Genomic DNA, 21,728 nt, shown 5'->3' with positions numbered 1-21,728 from the left:
CCTGCAGGGGCAGACCACTGGGTCTGCTCGGAGAATGTGCACAAGAGGGTTCCAAGGAGTCCACGGAGTTGCTCTGTAAGCACGTTTCTGTTGTGAAACAAAACGGAGGCAAGGCTGGAGAGGAGGAAATGGTTCTCTTCTCCCTGACCCCTCCTCACTCACTGAAACCGCCTATCTTTCTAGAGGACCAGGGCCGCGGAGAAAGCGGCAGGGTTAAGAATGGGGCTTCTCATGGCAAGACAGGGGAACCGATGTCCGTCTGCCCAAGGAGAGGGGATCTGGAGAGTAAGACCCTGGGTCATCCACTTCCAAAGATCTTGTCCAGTTAGTATTTAGACGATGATCTTGGGCACCTATTTCTTGTAATTCTGTGAACTTTTTTATTTTCTTTTTGTACCACTAGGCAGAGCTACAGATAACTAGTAGTAAAAGCTTAAGAAAAATCTTAAAAGGTGCTGGCATAAATTTCAGAGTCAGCAGGAGAGGAAAAGGTGCAAAATGGCATCACACCGCAGCTGGACTCAGGAGAGAAAACCCAGGTGGCACCTAGAGGCGGCCAGCAGATGGGATTCCTGGGACCAGACTGCACAAAGGAAAAACGGGGAGGATGGGGTCTGGCCTGAGACCACAGCTAACTGGTAGGAGGCTCCATTCTCAAATTACATTCTCCAGCTACCTCCTCTCATCCTGTGCTCTCTGGGGCCCGCTTCACTCCTACTGAGGACCCAGCTGAGCCTGGCGGCTTAATGTACTGGAATGTGAACGTCATGGAGATTTTTTTTATTCTTGGGGTTTTTAACTTCTTATTCTCTACTGTATTCCCAAGGCAAAGGACACTGCCTGGCACATAATATTTGTTGAGGACCTACTTTATAAATAAAGGAATGAGTGATACTTCCTTAGTCAACAGCTGTGTAGTTACTTAAAAATGAACAGACTGACAAAACTAGAGAGAGAGACGACCAGTGATTGCCGAGGGTTTGGGGTGAAAGTGGTGAGGGACGAACAGGTGGCTCACCGGGGATACTTAGGGAAGCGAAACTATTCTGTACAGTCCTTCAATGGGGGGGATACGTGGCATCATACATTTGTCAAAACCCACTGAACTGTACAATGCAAAGAGTGAACCCTAATGTGAAGTATGGACTTCAGTTAATACCATTGTATCCACACTGGTTCACCAGTTGTACCAAATGTACCCACTGATGCAAGATGTTGGTAATGGGGGAAACTGCGTGTGGGGGCAGGGGAAGAGGTGTCCTGAGACTCTGTACTTCATGCTTAATTTACCATAAACTTAAAACTGCACTAAAAAGTCTATTAATTAACAATGAATGAATCAAATTCCAATAGTCAAATTTGTTATTTCTGAATCATGGAGGATGTTTTAGATGATCTGTCTATAGGGTATGGAGACAAAATCAAGAGGGTAAGAACATATTCCTAAAGACCCAGCTGTAGCAAGCCCCCCCAACCCCCTGCAGGGGGGCCATCACTGATGGTGCTTTAGTCCCGTGTGTTGTACCTGCAACTCAATGGATGCCCTCCGTTATGTTCTTTCAGTTTCTCAGAATCTCAACTCTTTTTCCCAGAACTGTTTTCCACTTTACCTGCTATTCTTAGCTAGAGCCTAATTATGTCAGGGTACCATAATTAATGAAGCCACAAGAGAACAGTTATCTTGCCTTCTAATAAGATCTGCTAGCCCTTCAATGATAAATTTACAAAACTCAAATACCATTTATTCTGACACCATCAGAACCCACCACCCCAGAGTCAAATAAAACGGTAGTAGGATTTCCACCACTTTTACAACATGCTCAACTGGAGAACAAAGACAGCTTGACCTTGCAAATGTATTTTGGAAGCACAGCATCAGTGAAGCCTTAACTCTTTGCTTTTTCACTTGTTCCTTCCTGTAAGACCATATAAGGGGGGGGGGCACCTTTCTGTATAGATCCCTTCCCTGTGTTGATGCTCCTGTACGGCAGGCAAGATGAGTCCAAACCACATTCAAACCTGAAGCCTCCTGAAGGTGTCTGCTCAGGAGTCCTGGTCCTGACAACAGGGAGTAGAAGAGAACCCATCTGAGTTTGCTGTCACCATAAACTCTGTGCAGCGCAGCCACTGACACATCTTGATTTTGCCCAGGGGAAAATCTGGGCTTGATCCTGGCTCATGTTACTTGTGTGTTCAAATCCCAGACTTGGTTCTAGAGCAACACACGACCCCTTTCATCAGCCAACTGGTAAGACATGACACTGCTCATGAGTTGGGCGGATGGGGGCTCGGGCTAGGGGTTCTGGGGAGATTGGCGGAAACAACTAAGAGTGGATGCCCCGCTGCGGTGGCTGGTCACATGGAGGACCTACACCCGTGCAAGGAGCATGCGCGCCTGAGAAGCCTTTCATTTATTCAGAAGACTGCTGACTTCCATAATCTTCAGACCCTCATGAATCTCCAAATGCCATTATTATCATCTATACTTTCTCCCACAAAATGTAGCAAAAAATAGTGAAAAACAACATCTTTCAGTTAGGCACCAGCTGTCACTTTCTTTTAGGGTCCTATTTTTTTTTTTTTTAAACCCAAGTTTTGACTCGTAAGAGTTACTACACGTGGGTGAAGAGACGCAGGGAGACCCGGGTAGCTGGCAGAGCTCACCCAGCAGCCAGCGACGCCCTCCGGCAAAGAAGCCCCGCAAAGGTCACTCATGAGTAGTCGAAACAATGTGGAATTTCTGAATGTCAAGCATCACCTGTACTTAAGAACTTAATTACGACTTCTTTTTCCAATCAGTAGTTTGATGAGAATCTGAGATTTTTTTTTCCTTAGCGACTAAAATAGTGTTTCATGAACTCTCAAGTCACCTTACTCAGAATGTAACAATCTGGCTTTCTCAATTTTTCTTAAACATAATAATGCTTTTACCAAAAAAGCATAAAAACAGTCCACTGAACATGCCCAGCATATACTCCTACTAAGGTGCATGCTGGCCCCTTAGATACCTGTCCCAACTTCTAACTTCTAATCTTTTATACACTTACTCACTCCCATAGCTGATAAAGATTTTAGTCTAGAGTAGACAGAAACTTTGCTAAAGGTAAGACTGTTTACAATATTTATAATTTTCTATTTCTACTTTTTAGACATTTTCTTCCCAACGATAAACTGCTTCAAGAAACATGCTAATTCTGATGTCTCAAAATTTGTTATATATTAAGTCAAAGTCAGTTTACTGATGTGACTCTGAAAATTGGATGGTAGAGGCTATCACCTAATTGGTTCAGGAGTTGGACATGTGATTTACTTTGACATCCAAGTATGCAAAAAAAAAATATTAGCAACATTTAAAAGTAAGAGCAATTGTCCATAAGAATCCAAATCTCTGTCAATGGCAACCCCCTGCTTCCAGCTGCTGAAGCCGAAACACTTTGAGTCATCCTTGACCCCTCCCCTCTCTCTCACACGCCACATCCACGGGCAGCAAAGGCAGCTGGCACCACCTTCAAAATATACCTGCAACCCAAACACGTCCTGTTCTCATCACCACGCCTGCCCTGGTCACACCTCGTCACCTTTCATGGGGTTACTGCAACAGAACTGACTGAACAGAACTGACCTGACCTCCCTGCTTTTATCCTAGCAAGATGACGATTCTATTTCCCTTTCGGTTCTCTTGAAATTGCCTGACAATAACCAAAACTTCCCTGCGTTATGGCAGCATGTGTAAGAAAATGCAAAGAAAGACCTGTTAGCCTCCCTTTTGGAAGATGACACTATTCACTTATGAGAGACCTAGCTTTGCAAAACCCACTTATCTCGCGCATACAGTTGTAGCCCTTTTGGAGAAGAAATCAGTCTGTTAAGTGAGCACTATTCTTGGCAGGAACAAGAACCAGGTAGCTCCCCAGGTCTCAGCAAGAAGCAAAGGCATGATTTCCAAGTCACTGTACCTGTAAGAAACCGGGTCTTTCAATACTGATTTGGTTCTCTGGTAAGACAAACTCGACAAGGCTCAGCATATATACCCCTCCTGCTTAGGTACGTGTGGGCCCCTGAGATGTCTCTCCCAGCTTCTAACTTTCCATCTTTTATACGTCTGTTCACCGCCATAGCTGACAAAGATTTTAATCTGCAACAGGCAGTGATTTGGTTTGGGAAGACTGCTTCTTATGGGTCCAAGCTTTACATTGATTAGTTCTTGAATGTTAATTTCCTTCCTAAGTTGCTGCTTTTGTTGTTTAGAAGACAGAACTTGGAATAGTAACTTCGAGACTGCACTCTTAGGTCCCGGCTAAAACAAGTTACATCATCAGCAAACAGTTGTCTTTTTTTTGCCAGGGCACTTCTTTGCTTCCTTTCCGAAAAGCGTGAGCAAGTTATCCAGGTATAAAGTGTAAATTAAGGGGTATGGTATCCCCATGGAACTTCAGTATGTGCTCGTTCAAGGGCCCAGGCTCTTGCCGAGGTAGGATGATACACAGTCTGAAAGTACAGGTGGCCAGAGACCAGGCTGAGGCCAGTCTAGTCACAGGTGACCCCTGTCCCTGAGATCAGAACCCCGTCACTTTAGCTGTCTTAGAGATGCCTTCTTGGACTCATAATTACTAGCATACCCTTTGCTTTTTATCAGAGGGGAAGTAGGAGGAACCAGGACTCGTACAAAGAATGTTTACTTCCCTTTTATAAGTGCTGTCCATTGAAGATCTAGGTGATGCGTTCCTCTGTAAAGTTTAGTGCCAGGAAAAATTTGGCCTCGGATGATACACTAGTGTGCTTCCTTGCATCATACAATGAGACCTGCATTGTCTGCTGTCTCTATGTCACAGCTACCCGGAAAACGAGTAAATTACCCTCCATCTATGTGTGTGCTGATCCTCTAACGACATGGCTTTAACGTTCCCTGGTGTCAAGAATGCTATTATGTATGTGACTTATGATGCCCTGTAAAGCCTGTTTGGAAACTGGCAGGATATTGGGGGAAAAAAAAAAGGCCGCATCAATAAGCTCTTGTTACACTGAGTTTTCTGAACGTTAGCCCCTTGACAGTGTGTGATGCTTAGGGACGTATGTGACATCCTGGGGACAGCAGAGATATGACGACTGAGCATCTTTTATAGAATTTTTTTTTCCCTACATCCAGAACATTTTCAAGCTTGGAAAATAAGTCCTTTTTCTCAAGTACTTTACAGGCTTTATTCCCTAACATTTGGTCAAACTTAATAAGCTTAAAGGCTATGTTCTCTGGACAGGCCAGGTCAAAAGCACACTTCTAATCCTTGGCAGGAGTACGCTAAATCATTGGCTACCTTCTACTTTATTCTGAATTTTATAAAATTTATCTAAAATTTACCTTCTTATGTAATTTATGCATTGAGAACTATCTGACATAAAAAAAATTTAAGGGATGTCTTATTCTTGAAATAATTTTTAGAGAAAAGGCCTTTTTAATCAGGGCTATTCTACAGATCAAAAACGTGACCACTAAGTAAGATTAAAACTTTACTTTGAAATATAATCACCTGCAACTCACTGAATGGGAGAAATTATTTGCTGATCATGTATCTGATAATGGTATCCAGAATATATAAAGAACTCTTACAACTCAATAAGAACAACAAAAATAAGAAAAAATGGGAAAAGGACTTGAATAGACAGTTCTGCAAAGAAGATATACAAATGGCCAATAAGCACATGAAAAAGTGTTCAACATCACTCATCGTAAGGGAAATACAAATCAAAATCACAATGAGATCAGCCGCCCCTTTCTCCCCCTCTTCAGAGATGGCCTGCACTCTGTCTATGGAGTGTGTACCTACTTTTAATCTGAGCACCCAACCCCCACACTTACGTGGCCTTTGTCTTGCTTTTCAATGTATCTCTCTGAATAAATCTACCTTCACTCAAAAAAAAAAAAAATCACAATGAGATGCTACCTCACACTCATTAGGATGGCTACTATTAAACAAAACAAAACAAAACAAAACCCAGAAAAGCACAAGCATTGACAAGGATGTGGAAAAATTACAAACCTTGTGCACTGTTGGTGGGAATGCAAAATGGTGCAGCTGCTGTAGAAAACAGTATGGTCGTTCCCTCCAAAATTAAAAACAGAATTACCACATGATCCACCAATTCAACTCTTGGGTATGTAACCAAAAAATTGAAACAGAGTCTCAAGAGATATCTGTACACCCATGTTCACAGCAGCATCATTCACAACAGCCAGAAGGTAGAAACAACCCAAGTGTCCATCAATGAATGAATGGATAAAGAAAATGTGGCACATACATACGTGGAATATTATTCAACCCTAACAAGGGAGGAAATTCTGACACATGCTACATCATGGATGAACTTTGAGGACCTTATGCCAAGTGAAACAAGCCTGTCACAGAAGGACAAGTTTCCTATAACGCCATTCATAGGAGGGTCCTATAGAACAGTCACATTCATAGAGTCAGAAAGCAGAGGGGTGGTTACCAGTGGCCGGGAGGAGGGAGAATGGGGAGCTGTTATTCGATGGGTATAGAGTTTTAGTTCTGCAAGATAAGAAAATTCTGGAGACTGGCCGCAGAGCAATGTGAATGCACTTAACACTACTGGACTGTATGCTAAAGATGGTTAGGATGGTAAATTAATTAAACTTAATTAATTAATTAAACTCAATTAAACTTCTAAAAAAAAAATCACCCATGAACAAGTATTTCTAGAACATCTCATGTCCAGAGGAAGTGAGGAGGAAACCACAGGTTGGGCTCTGAGAGGAGAAGCTGCCTCACTAACCCCAGCCGGGGCAAGCCAAGTCTGAGGAGGGGAAAGGCGGTAAGAAAAGGACCAGCTGAGGGACACTTTAAGGGAGAAGTGTCAGGACTTTGAAACGCGAGGGCAGCTTCCAAATCTGTTCTGCCAGCCCTTAACCTGCAGCCCAGCACAGAGACTGTCCTTGACAGATACTAGCGGTGGGATAAGTACATAGGAAAGAAGGAGAGAAACATAAAAGATAACTGCAAGGTTTCCTACGTGGTATCCAGATGAATGACTTTTCTACAGAGGGAGACTGTACAGGTGGGAAGGGAGACGGTTTGAAAGTGATGACAAATTCAGTCTTAGGAAAGTAGGATTTTACACGACACGGGCAATTCCCGTTAGACTTATAGGGCTGCAGTGCAGGTAAGGGTCAAGGTCCACATCAGGAACAGGGGCAACTTGATCACAGATGATGAGTTCACAGAAGGTGGATGAACCCATCAAGTACGTGAGTTGAAAAAGCAAAGAACTAAGGATGGAGACAAAAACATCCCAGGGACCTGCAGAAGGAAGGAAGTAAAGTGAGAGGCAGGCGCATACAGGTGGAAGGTGAACTTGCAACAGAACTACTCAAAGTTCTTGTTCTTGGATGACTTCCACGTGCCTCTTAGGAGTCAAGTGGGTCGGATCTGAATGTATCGCTTCTCTGGGGCAGCTGTACTGATGGGCTGATTTTTGGTGAGTGAGAAGGAACAAGCTTAGTTAGCATCTGAGAAAGGGATGAGGGTGAGCGCTGAGGGGAGGCGGCTGAATTTGATAAGAATCAACAAGAAGGCCACTGTGGAAGCCAGACCGAAGGGGGTCGGTGAGGAGGGAGCACGGGAAGCAGAGGAAGCAGGTGTGGGCCGCGTGCTGGTGACTTGTGACCCAGAAAGGAAGGAGGAAATTTGGACAGTAACCAGAGGGATCAGCTGTGCCAAGGGAAAAGATGTTTTACTTGTATCGGTGAGAGCTGATCCTGCTGGAAGGTGGGAAGAAAGATGCTCAGAGAACAGAAGAGAAGGAAGAAGCTTTGAGAAGGTGACACATTCTAGATAAAGCAAAATAAAGGAAACGGGAAAAAACCTGAGAACAGTGGTGGGCTGCTCCAATGTTTTCAATTTGAAGGCTCCTCAGCTTGAAAGAGACAGGCAGTTCTGTGAGCTCTGGAACCAGACAGACCTGGGTTTAAACATCCTGGCTGTCACTTTAGCTTCAGTTTCCTTATATGTAAAATGGGGGTGACATTACCTTGTAGAGATGTTCTGGATCAGAACTGAATATGAAGTACTTAGTACTAATGTAAAGAGGGTATTTAGTTGATAAATGGCCAATATTAGTCTTCTGCTGAGATTTAGGGCTGGCAGGGAAAATCTAGGCGCTTAAAGAGGTGAAGATTTGGAATCAGCACTGTACAAAAGCTCTAAGGAATGGAAGAAAGGAAAACTGGAATTGCTGAACAGGACTGAACCGGGAGAAACTGATTTTAGATCAGCATGATTCTGCATCTTCATCTGGCAGGGATCTCTTTTCTGGGAGAAGTAGAGAAGAAAGAAGGGGGCCTTGATGCAGGATAGAGACTCAGCCAAGAAGGATGGAGATGTACCCATCACAGAGCTTTCGGGAGGGAGGGAGGGCACACAGCCAGTGGTGGGCATTGGACCGGATAAAATACAAAAAGGTCAGGACCCAGGGAACAATGTGGAGGCAATCTGATAACTGTAAAGTCATATAAATGCAGATTATTATGACAGTTTCATATGCTTTTTAACTGGAATAAGGTGTTTGTCTTTCCTACAGCAAATTTCATAGAAACTGCCTTATTCTGATTAAACGTGGCTTACTACTAAAGGGTATACTAAAAGATGTATCTTTAGTTCAGGTTACCAGCCAGATTATTTTAAAATGGATGCATATTCTATAAAATGAAACCACATCTAATCATGACTACATTTCTTTCTCGTGCTGTAATAGAAGCATCTGGATGTATCCTAAAAACACTTTGCAACCTTCAGGATCTGGGAAGACCCTCTGGGTAGTCATGAGATCTGTCATGTCAATGCTGTTTTTATTTCCACACTAATGGGGTTATGCTGCTTGTCCTTTGCCAGTGGTCACTGTGGGTACAGATTCAAGTATGAGTAAGAGTTAGAGCAACTGAAGACAATCTAACGGTGGAGACACAAGTGGCAGCTAGCAGGGTCCAGCTGAATGACAAAGTGGCCCAGGGCCTGGGACACAGGCAGGCCTGCCTTCCACTGATGGCGGCAAGTGCCCACTGGATGTGCGCTCAGTGGGCTGAAGCAATTCCATTTCATAAACGCTCGGACATTAAAAAACGAAGCAAACATTATTCATGCCCTTAAAGTGGTGTAAACTATTCAGAACTCCTTCTTGAACTCACAGTTGAAACACAGTCTCTTGGGTAGTAAAAGATCCATTTTGTGAATTTTTGTGTATTACCTAAAATGGCTCTCTACAAATCCCAAATCTAGTGATCCAGACCCGCCACGACAGTGAACAATGAAGGCGTCCATTCCTCTACTGGGCGTTTGATCTAAACAGTACGAACGAGAACTTGCTGGGGACTGGCCCTACAAAACCATTCTGTCTTGAGGTCTGTTACAGTCAGCGGAGCTTGTGGAGTCGGGGAGTTTTTAACAGGACTGCTTTGCAAGAAATGCCAGAACAGGAGGGAAACAGTCATTCTCCCAGCAGACCAGCTTCACTCACTCGCTTCACATTTCCTTGTAGGAACTGTAACTCAGTTACTTCCAATTACTTCACACCTGGTCCATGACAAGGAGTCATTCAAGAGTTCAATTAAGAAGTCCCTGACTATTTTTACTTTAAATCTTTAGTCTTTTGCTACAACAGCACAAAGGATTTTCTCTGATTTACGTTAACCTTCTGGTTTTGAGGAAGTAGCTCCTGAAAAGTTCTGCTTTACCAGACAGATTCAAAGCCACAATTAGAACTGGAAGGGCCTCTGAGAGACCACAGGGTCCGTCCTCTGTGGTCAAATAAGTAGTCTCCCTTCTGTAGGGATTTAAGACTCAGAGAGACCAATGAACATATTCCAAGTCACACAGTGATTCAGTGGCACAAACAGGCAGAGCCCAGGTCTCCTGAGCTTTAGGGCAAAGCTGGATGGCTGTGCTGTGGAAAGAGATTTCTGTACCACTGTCTTCTAGATTTTGTTTTAGCAAACATGCTGTTATTTATTTCATCTTCTAGTTATTTTTCTTTATTATTTTTCTAGTTAAATTTTTCTTTCTGCTATAAATATTCCTTCATACCCACGGTCCTATCCTCCTGTATTCATGCTTTCTCTTTGAGATTGTTGCCTTCCTTATTTTTCTATTCAATTATCTTTAATATTAATAACTTTCAATTTCCACTGAAAAAAATGCAAATTTTGAGCTGTCTTTCCCTATGTATTTTTTAAATCAGTTTTGGCTGACTTTCAAATGAAATCCAGCTTAGAAAACATCTCACTAAAGACTATGGGAAAGATGTGATTTTTATCAAGGTTATTCTTTACTAGGAACATTTTAGGTGGTGTTAAAAATACTGCAGATTCATCTAGCTCATAGTTGCCTTCCCCAAATCACCAAATTAGTAATTAACGCCTCCAAGTTTAAAAGGAAATATCAGAAGATCATCCAGTTCTTCCTGAATTCTTAAAGTTTTTTTTTTTCCTCATGAGGATCTTAAAAAATTTGTTGTGATTTTACCTGTTTTAAGCATTTGCTATGTTAAGCTTGAGAACAGAAATTTTTCATTCCAGTCCTCCCTGGATTCAACAGTAGCTTACCCAAGGACAGATGACTGGCTTTCTGTTTAGTACCTTTGAATAAAAGCAACACTTGGTACAGTCTGGGGTGGGGAGTGAGCAAAGGCAGTTTCAAGATGAATACACGTAGGCTGAGATGAAAACGTGTGCCTCTCCTTCATGAGAGATGAAATAAGTCAAAGACTCATGTTAAATTCTGGCTCAAATAATAATACGTTTGTCTCCTCTCAGTCCTGACAGGTGGGCAGCGATCTGCTTCAGTACTGGTCCTTGTGGGACTCACAGTACTCGGGATGTTCTTGACCGGGAGCTGCTGCCAGCCTGGGTGACTACTCTAGACACATTTTGACGAGCTTTTAAGCTTTTTCTTCTTGGTGGGATTAACTGACTCGGGGCCTGGGATGCACTGCTGTCGTGTGATGGGTGGACTCCCGCACCAGCCCCTGGGGAGCGCGGGGTCGGCCTTCCCGGACTCCATTCCTCAGTGACAGATGCACTGACCCAGACGGAACTACCCTCACCCACCTGAGATTCAGACCGAGCCCAAGGAACGCCAAAAAGCATTCCAGCCACAGAGGGCGTGCCGCACATCCCAGGAACAAGGTGGAAATTTTTAGGTTGTGATGGGCACTCAGGAAGGGATTGCCTTTGAGATGCAAGAATTCAAAGTCTGCTGACCGTCACTGCGTCACCGGGCATCAGACTCAACTCTGGAGATGTGGGAAGAGTTACCTGCCAAACCCCAAAGCCCACTGCCCCCTGGCTGAGAGCTGTCCGCTGTCGGCATAAAGGCCCGGGGCCTCACCTGGTGCTGGCTGGCCCCTCACAGCTGCTCTGCAGGCCTCCGGGTTGACCTCGCAGCCTGGGCTGTTCTTTCCGAGTTAGCCTGCCTGAACATGCTAAGTTTTAGACAGTGGGAGGAGTACTGGAAATAGTTCTTTCTTCCCTTTCAATAGAATCGTAATATCCACTGGAATGACAATAGGCTTGGTGACCAAAAGGACGTGCCCTCACCGTAAGGCTACTTGGAAAGAAGAATGTGAAAAATCCACTTACGCTTAGGGCAGAGAATCCTGGAGCCATGAGAGGCTCTGGCAGGTTCTGGTGGACACCTGAGAAATGTATGCATAATTCTGGACCCAAATAATGCTGCGGTGGACACACTGGAGTATGAAACTTCACACTCTTCCCCTGCTCTGCGTGCATGAGGTGGGGCACAGACAGCCCTCTCTCGTAAGCTTCATGGGGAGTCCCTGTGGGTGGACCAGCCACCCTGAAGTCGGCAGGGGCATCCAGGAAAGGAGAGGCCTGTGACAGCCAGTCATCGCATCCAGAACGAGCCCAGCCTGAAGAGGCCACCATTCCTCTGGGAGGACGTGGGGACTCCTGCAGATCGGGCTCCTCCCAAGGAGGAACTGGAACGCCCTGGAAGATGACATCTGTTCCTCAGCGTAAGGAGGAGACTTAAAAGCCTCTTTCCAAGCAAGACAAGGCACATCTCTGCTGTGAGGAGCGTTTACTAACATTACTCACATCCTGCTGTCTGTCCCTTGTCTTTCTACTGACACGTCTCCAGGATTCAGACCACTTGTGAGTTTGTTCTAAAATAACCTCCCCTGGCCCGTCCCCTTTCATTGCTGTCCAAATCCTCACTTCATGATCAACTAATGTCTGCTACCTCCAACCAAACCTCAACGTGCCGAGTGATTCACAAATATCTAGAAATGCTTTCAAATTGTTTACTACTTTGGGCAGGACACATAATCCTCCTTAATTCTAAATGCTATGCTCATTTTTCTTCCCCTACTGACTATTATTTGTCTTGCCCACATCACCATTCTGCTCTGACCCCTCTGCAATTCTGGTGGTGAAAGTAAAGCTTCTTTCCCCTTGAATTTCTCTCTGGCAGAGGATCACTGTTGGCAAGAGTTAACTGTAAATACGGAACTTCTCTGCAACGTGCTTCTGAGATGTTGCAGGGACAGGTTCCCATGCTGGTCTGAGAGAGGCCTCTGTCATACCCTGAGCTCTGAAACACTGCAATTAAAGTCACCAGAAGTGACATATTTTAATACGATAAATAACGTCTTGCAATTTAATTGTTAAAATATCTTTTTCGTGGTGCCGGCATAATTCTACAAAACAGCTGATTGACTCTGGGTCTCAGAGTCTGAAATTTAAACGCTATAAGATGATGAATCCCTCACATTGTATTAAAATTTTCTAAAGTAATATTAAATGTTTGTTTGTAGGTCTAATATAACAGTGAATTTGGAGGGAATACATAAATATATAATATCCACACATTTTAGTATGTGTATATTATATGTGACTGAAATATTTATCCGCACCAACAAACGTTAACCACTGTTATGAGTGTCCAAAGGTTTTTTTTTGTTGGTGTTCTAGTTTGGGGCAAATACGTACCTATACTTACTAGCCTAGAATAAAATGTTTTTTAGTTTTGTTGAATCCAAAGGAACATGACAGAATTACGAAAAACCAAAAATCAATCAAACAAAAAGATTTCAGGAATGAATAATTTAACTGAAATATTAGCTGAAACTCTTGCACTGATAATGATCACTGCTCTGGCAATTAGGTAAGTCAGGGCTGCTCGTATTTTAAATTATAATTTCATTATGGGCGGCACCAGGCTCAAATACGGCTTTATTACAGGGTTATTATGTAATTCAATTCACGGGTTAAAAATGTCTCCTGTGCCTGGAAAACCTAATGGCAATGCTATTGTCCTTCTGATGAGAAGTCACTGAAGTGGAACTCAGTGACTGGACTTTAATTTTAAAATAATAATCGGGCACATCTGAAGTTGCCTTCTAAGCGGCTGTGCGTTTTAAACCAGTCTTCTCTTTCGCACTCTGGGCATTTACGTTGGCCTGAAATCTAAGTTATGAAGCAGGATCCCAGGGTGTCCTACCTGCCACTGCTATCTGAGCCGGGACAATCCATCTCAAAAGCCCGTTTTCCCATCCCTTAGCCATCTCTTGGCAGCGAGCCCCACTCCCCGCCATTTGCCACTTGTTCTGGGCTATTTTAATTCTGGACAAGCTGTGGTAGTAGGCTATATTTAAATTGGCCTGCCCTGTGAAGAAACACGGCAAATTCACGTGGCACCTTTTCCCTTTTCGACATAATCCAACTGTGCTTTGGCTCTGAACAAGCTGCCTGGGTTTCTGCATCACACACACTGGCTCAGCTCCCACTCCTGGCTCCCCAGGTGTTTGCCACCCAGAAGGTGGGTGGGGGTGGGCTTCTGGGAGGGATGAGCCAGGGCAGGGACCCAAGGAGCAGTCACCGAAAATTCTAATGGAGACACATGAACAATAATGAAAGGAAAAGGAAAGCCGCCTCTAGCTCCTGGCTGTGTGTGACTGGGATATTCACAGAATCTTTTCTCAAGGGCTGATCTGCAGATAGGAATTTTTGTAAAGCAGGATGCATCTCCTAAGAGAGCCTTACAAGAAACTGCATGCCCATAAAGGGCCAGCTCTCTCCAGTTTCTGAGCTTTGAGAAGAGGACATTCGCAGAAACACCCGGATCTAATCTGTCTTTCCCGACTGGCCCCACCCCCGTGCACCACCATCTGTTTACACACTCCTGTGCCAGATAGAACTACACGTGCTTGCTGGGGTCACGCTACTGCTTCAGAGAATAAGAACAGGCTGGAAATGCCCCCTAAAATCACTCAAAACTAAATGGAATGTAAAGACCACCTTTCTGGAGAACTGCTGCTGAGGTCTTGTGAACGCTAACAGTTCAAAGCTAGCCGAAAGCCAGAATCTACTATGAAGACTCTGAAGACAGTTGACTTTTAAGAAAATAATTGTACAAGTCCAGGACTTTAGCCTTGAGACCCTAATACACAAATGCTGATAAGGACGCGCTCGTTTTGCTGGCAGTGGAATTAAAACCCAGACCAGTTACATGATCCTCTTCGTCTAGCCGGTCTAGGGAGCTGAAGCACAGACACCAGGATTTCTGCCTATTTACTTTTGAGATATTTACTTTGACTACGTGGGCCATTAGACTTTACCTGTGGTTGGCCAGGATTCTACTTGATTTTCTGGTGAATAAACCTGACCACCCAAGCAGGGAGCAAATAACAGACTGGGCTTTTGTTATCTGCAACGAGCAAGAAAACCATCTTAGAAAAGGTGTTCACCCACACGGACTCGTGAATTAATATGAAACCATTTTAAAACGTCCCTAACAAAGGAGGGGCCGTAGCAGACTATTTGGTTACGTGTAGTCAGGGCTACAAGCTTTCAAGGTTATCTACACAGTAGTGAAACGGAGACGAAGAAAATGGATCAAAACAGAGATGCCAGTTTTTACTAGAAGGCACACAAGTGTTACTGAGTATCATTATTATGCTCTATCGTGAAAACACAACTCAAAATAAATCCCATTTTATCCTTAGTGCTCTAAACTTTTGGAGAGCTAATTCCAAATTTCAATAGATAAAATGCCATTTTCTTTCCCAAACGCAATTCCCCCAGGCTCCCTGGTATTCTTTTAGGCAGGAAAATCACCTACGATCTTCTGTTTTTCTTTTCCTAAAATATTGTCCACACTCATTCTTAAAGACAACATGGCGATGAAAAAAATGTGAGGGACTTTTCCACCAAAACTACGCACAACCGTTTGGACTAAATCACGCATTTACAAGTCAAGAACCTGCCATGGAAATGCTGCCAATGGAGTATAATTTTGGCTACATCACAACAGATAACCAGAGCACAGCGTCCCTAAAGGAACTTCAAATCCTTTAATGCGACTGCTCTCACAGTCCTCAGGACTGTCCTCACATAGCAAGGAGATGAAGGGGCTCTTCTGCACCCCCTGCTCTGAGAACAGAGGGACAGAAGGGTCCTTATGAGATGCATCTTCTTAGGTCAGAATCAAGGCAGGAGAGACCAATTCTGGCCTTAAAAAAATTTGATTATCAGCTGTTTTGAAGACCTATTTTTAATAACTTGCTGATTATTAGTTCAACATTATATTGTGTGCTTCTGTGTGATTATTACCAACTAAAACACACATATAAATCACCCACACTCCAAGATTACAAAAAACCCAAGGGCTTAAGTGTCATTATTTCTAGGAATGAGAGAGTAAAGAAGTGAAGGAAAACTATATCACATTTCTTAAGGAGCCTGGGAGAGGAACTAACATTAAACAGACAAGTAAAACCACAGGTCGTACAAGCTGGTGGTAAAGGGGCAGAGGCCCAACATCTGGGTTTTGGGGGATAAGGAGGGGTGACTGCATGGGACAGTCCGTCCTAGAGTTGACAGGCCCTGGGCATGCTTCACACAGCCTGAGCAACAGGCTGAAACACTGAGGCTGGGAAGGGGTGAGGGCAGGGAGGTGACCTGTGAACTCTGCCCTCTGTGGCCTAGAGGTCAGCCCCTGCCTCTGGTCATTATATGGCTTGACAGGACAGCATACAAAGGAGAGGTGTAGGCTCCTCCTAGTCGATTCAATGACTCAGTCTACAGAGCATCACCACTGGGCAATATAAACATCTGGGATATACTTACTTACTCAGTTAAGCCAGCAAGTACTGATGATGATGATGATAATTGCTCTTAACATTTACTAAGTGATTTTTTACATGCCAGGTTCAACCTGCATGATCTGTTCCAAGAACATGACATGCAGTATCTCCATCATCCAGCCTGGGTCACCAGCTAGTGAGTGGTGGGAGCTGATGTGAACTGATAGCAAGAACTGCGCACGCACCCCCGCCCCCAGGTCCTTGCCAGGCTGTGGGCTGCTCCTCTGGCGGGCTTTCTGTTCATTCTCTCTGGGAATTCCTGGTGTTCCTCCTCATCTGCATTACTGAAAAATGAACGTTCTCTTCCAGATATGACTTACGTTAACCCATACACTTCTCTTTTGCATGAGTTGATTCTTGTATACAATAACGTTTTAGGGATAAACAATTCTTGGTTTAAATAAAAGTATAATCGACACTATCAAGTCATGTGATTTTCAGCTGCCCTAGCTTTCCCCATGATTTTACTCCAAGATAATGGATTTTTTTTTTCTATCAGGTTGCAACATCTCCCTTAGACCTTGGTAAGACATGGAGGTGTTGCTAACTTTCACTGGGGTTTCGGTGACACACACCAAACCCTGTAAAGTGGGCGCTTCATGCCTGTGGTGGTGGCACAGGAAGCCCTCTGCCGGGCGGGCCCCCCTGAGGCCACCTTGCCACCCATCTTGGTCTCTGATGTCTCCAGCCATCTGGGGGCTCAGACTGTTCCCTCCCCACCACTGCCCTCGACATGTCCTTAGGTGTCCCAGCATTTGTGACATTTGTTGGCTCTGAAAACCTGATACTTCAATCTACAACGTATTGTTACAACCACAGCATAAACGTAATCCTTGGATTAGGCTGGCATAATGGAAACTGCCTGGTCTCCCTGGACGTGCTCTATAAACGTAGACACATTATTCAGGATTCACAGACTTCGAAAGTGCCAAACTAAAAATATCTCTGACATCACGCTGGAACACACTCAAAGTTGAGTTTCTTGCTGTTTGTCTAATCCCTTCCTATAGTGGTTACCAGCATGAGTTCTAGAATCAGACCGCCTGGATGTGAACCAGCTCTCGCTACTCGCCAGCCTGTAACCCAGGGTAAGTTACCGAGCCTCGTGACACCTCGGTGTCTTCATATGTAAATCCAGACCAGCGGTGGATCCTGCCTTGCAGAGTTATTATGAGGGTTACAGGTGATACATGGAAAGCCCTAAGAGCAGATAATGCAGACAAAGCTGCACACAGAATACCCAGCATCACTACAGATAATATCTATCCATTTAATTAACTGAATAATTTAAAAATATATTGTTTCTAAATAAGCAATCTATTCAAATGGTTCAATAAAATATAAAAAAATAGCAAGGAACGTCTCCCTCTTCCCTTGTCTCTCACTCACCCTGGTACTAACCCAGCACAGCTAACCAGTGTTGCTGGTTTTTAAAAAGATTTTTTCCAGAATTTCTTTAAGGATATAACAGGAATGTAAGTTCCGGTTTTCTCCTCTTCTACACAAAAGGCAGCCATACGGACACGATTTCTGTGCCTTCGTGAAAGGCAACCAGATAACAGTGACCAGACAAAGCACTGGGCATCATATTGTGCCAAACTCTTGCACCTCCTGACCTTCGTGGGAGATGACAGTTGAGTATCGCTACCCAGGTGACACAGGGGCAGCAGAGAGGTGCTGGGGGTTCCACTCAGAAGACCTATATTTGTGTCCTGGTCCCAGCACTTGTAGGCTGTGCAACCCTGAGCAGCTTACTTCAAAGTCTTGGAGGCATGGAATTGGTGGTCGGCATGTTTGTTGGGGGAGCTGAAATGGGATGTGAAGGTTTGGAGACACACACATGGTGTGACGACCAATTAGAAGCTACCACAGCCCACGAGGCCTCTCCTTCTACTCCAGAAAAACCAGCAGGTGGACACGGAGAATACGGCATCTCTATTTCTGACCTGGTACCTGGCCTGCCAGAGGACATTCCTTGTCTCGGTCACAAAGGCCAACTTTTCCTGGAGGAACACAGAGCTGGTATGGGGTGTGCTCTGGGCCATAGGTCTACCTGGTCCAACTTCCCGCACCTGGATCCGGCTTCTTTGAGAGCTGTTCTAAAATTATGTCAACAATATGTTTTTACCTGACCCTAGGCCTAAGGTCTGCAAATCGTTGAGAGGTAAACCAGGAAGGGCAGTGGAAGGTGATACGGAAGACTCCAGTGGTTCCCATGTCCTCAGTAGCAGCCAAACGCGCTCAGTCCTCTAGAAGCACGGTGACAGGCCTGTCCCTCTGTGCTCCCAACACGGGCTGCAGCCGGGCCAGTCCCTCCCCAGGGGTCTGGGCCCCGGTCGAGGAGTAGCCCTGCCCGGGGTTCCAGGGCTGTGGCTTCTACTGCTGATTCCTCACTGCTGGTACCCGAAGGCCTCCCACCTCCCAGGGGCAGTCTGGCTTCCTCATCCATACAATGGATTAGGAGGAGAATTCTGATCCACGCTTCTAACAAAACTGAGCATACCTACCCCCACTCCTATCAAATCAGACCTCTCTCCACCTCCCCTGCTTTCTCCTGCCTCCTGTCCGTCCTAAAACCTGAGACCTCCAGGTCTGAAACGCTAACCTGAAGACCTTGGGAAAGTAACGGGTTCTAAAGTTCCCTTCAACTCGAACATTCAGTAACTGTGGTAGCGGCACTTCCACTGCAAGGGAAATCCACTTATTACGTGTAAGTAAAACCCAGGCCTCTCTTGATTAATTTTTAATTTTTTTAGAGTGATAATAGTCTTCCTACTGAACCTGATGAATTTTTGCCTTTGGTAAATAAAGTTAGAGGTATCAGGTTCAAGCAAGAGAGGTGAAAACACCTTCTAACTAAAACTTTCCTATAACTTGAATGATAACCCTGAGTAGTGGTCTGCACACAGCAATCCCTTCATCTGTGGGCAGTAAAAAATGAAGTTGTATGTCTTTTGCAACAACACAGATCAAAAAGTCTAGCAACAGACGTTCACACATGAGCTTATAAAAAGCCTGAACACCCTCAAGGATTCACGGCTGATTATTTTTATAAGTGAATCTCTAACACAAGCCACAGTCTTCAAATGCCCTGTAATCTCCTAATTAGCCCTGGAGTTATTAATCATTATATCAACATACTTCACAAAATCTGGAAACTAAGAAAGACCTCAGAGATCATTTATTTCTAACTAATTTATGCAGATCAGGAAGCTCAGGCGGTTAAGGTTACACCACGCCCACACCTGCATGCACACCCACGCTCCGGTGCACACCCACGCTCCTGTGCACACACTCCTGTGCACACCCACGCTCCTGTGCACACTCATGTGCACACCCATGCTCCTGTGCACACACTCATGTGCACATCTACGCTCAAGTGCACACACACTCATGTCCACATTGGCAGTGTCTGCATTATATGATCCCAGCCTCCCCAGTGCCAGCACTCATGGTGACAGCGTGGTGGGAGGCACGAGAACAGAGCCATACAGGATGCAAAGTTCTAACAGTCCTAACAACTTGGGCAAAAGGGATCACGTCACCAGCCATGAGGCGGTGAAACTCGGGGGGCGTGCCGTCCTCCTGGGACTGGCAGAGCACAGCCTGTTGGATGGTGCTTTAAATCTGATTGCAGAGAACTGGGCTACTCTTCAGCAAAGCAGAATGTCAGATGATGTTCTCGATACAGATATATTTTTTTCATGAATCACACTACTATGGCACTCGCTTCCCTATTAATGATGAAATGTATGGGAGGAAGGAGAGGGAGGGAAGCAACAGCCCAGACAGAGGCGCGTGGACAGGGAAGCGAGGGTGAGAAGTCGAGGCGATGCCTGGACTACTCCGTGGGTGCAACACACAAAGGGCGACAAAGCAGTGAACGTTCCAGGGTTACATTTAACATGGACGAACTGCCTTAAGTCCCTAAGAGGAACATGAAAGTTAAAATCTTAATATTTATATACTACTGTAGTGTGAGTATAGACACACACAAATACATTCTAATAATAGTAAAAAACGTACAGCACCACCCTGCAACTACTGAACATCTGTATCCCAGGAGCTCGGTGAAACACTCTACAAACAAAATTATTGTGCTCTATTGTGCTCCCTACAACCCTTCAAGGTTATCATTCTGTTACGTACAAGGACTCACGCTCCGATAGGTGGTGGCCGGTCCGAGGTATGCAGCAGAATCAGAAGTGGCCCCGAGTATGTTTTATGAAAAGGCCTGTGCTCTTTCCTCCACATTATGCTGCAAATAATTAAAATGTTGTAGGGGGAAATCTGCCAACTTGTGGTAACTATTTGCTTGTTACACTGGTTTTTGTATTTAAGACACACATAATCCTGATAAAATGAACTTTCACTAAGTTGATCATTCAGATGAAGATTCCTACCAAATCTGTGGGCTACAGATAAAACTAAAACTGCAAACGAAGTAGCAACCCTAAACCCACTCTGCCTACCGCCGTCCTCCCCGGAGCAGAATGTTACCAGCGGCCACGTGGGCAGTTAAGTCTTGCCTTAATATAGTAGGAGCAAAACCCTACTGATCCCTTGGTGAGCCAATCTGGTTAAGAGAGTCAAAAATACTAAGTGGACAGATGTGTTTACCCAATTATTTCAGGCCAACAGACCCAGCCTTAGTCTCCAACACACTGAAATAACCCCATTCTTCTTTGGATACAAGTGTCTACGGACAAGTTTTTAACTGAAGTTTAATAAGAACATTCTATTTTCAAGAGACTTTGCAAAGGATGCTCAGCGTTCTTCTGGTCGCCAGAATCCAAGTGTCCAGCCAAGATCCGCTCTCATCTGTCCTGTGTGGTGAGCGGGAGCCACCCCAACCCTGACTTAATGCAGCCCACAATTATCCCCTCACATTCATACTTCGATGATCTTCGGTCATGGGATAAATCTTAAACACAGTCAGATTTCTCCCTCCTACACCCTGCCCTTTTCTTACAACCCTTGATGCTGCCCCTGCCGGCCTCAGCCTCCCAGGAGTGCCCAGGGGAAGTAGCCATCTCTGACACCACAACGGCCTGGAAGACAGGAAGAGGCTACACAGAAATGACCAGGCTCTCAGGAACCCTCAGAACCACGTCTGCGAAGCTGTCTAACCCAAGCAGAGGTGAGGACACTTTCCTGGTGTCCCCAGTTCTCCCTCACGGAAGGCTCACTCTGTCAGGCATCACACAAGCTCCTTCTCATACATCAGGTCACTTAATCCTTGTGCGTTCCTGCTGGGAAGGGCTCCGTAATTAACCCTGTTTTTCCTGATGAAGAAACCAAGGCTAAGAGAGGGTAAATAACTTGCTCAAGGTGGAGTAGAGGCTTTGCCTGACTCCAAAGCACGTGCTCTTTCCACACGGCACGACCTCAGATTACAGAGTAAGTAAGATCGGGCCCCTCTTACTAGTCTAGAACCTTCCTCCAAGTTTCGTCTGTCAAAGACCCAAGCTGTTATTGGGGAAGATGTGTGAATATCTGATTCTAAAACAGAAGACCCAGAGGCCACCTGCCCAGCCAGCCACAGACTGTACTTCACT

General features: G+C 44.8%; 1 protein-coding gene across 4 annotated transcripts in view; it reads right to left on the bottom strand.

The window, feature by feature from the left end:
- Window positions 1-21,728, bottom strand: part of JPH1 (junctophilin 1) — a 73,703-nt gene that overhangs the window by 19,358 nt on the left and 32,617 nt on the right. The window lies entirely within an intron of this gene.

Source organism: Vicugna pacos, chromosome 29, assembly GCF_048564905.1.
Source record: "Vicugna pacos chromosome 29, VicPac4, whole genome shotgun sequence".
NCBI lineage: Eukaryota > Metazoa > Chordata > Mammalia > Artiodactyla > Camelidae > Vicugna > Vicugna pacos.
The sequence above is the reverse complement of the archived record's forward strand: the minus strand, read 5'-3'. Positions and strand labels throughout refer to the sequence as shown.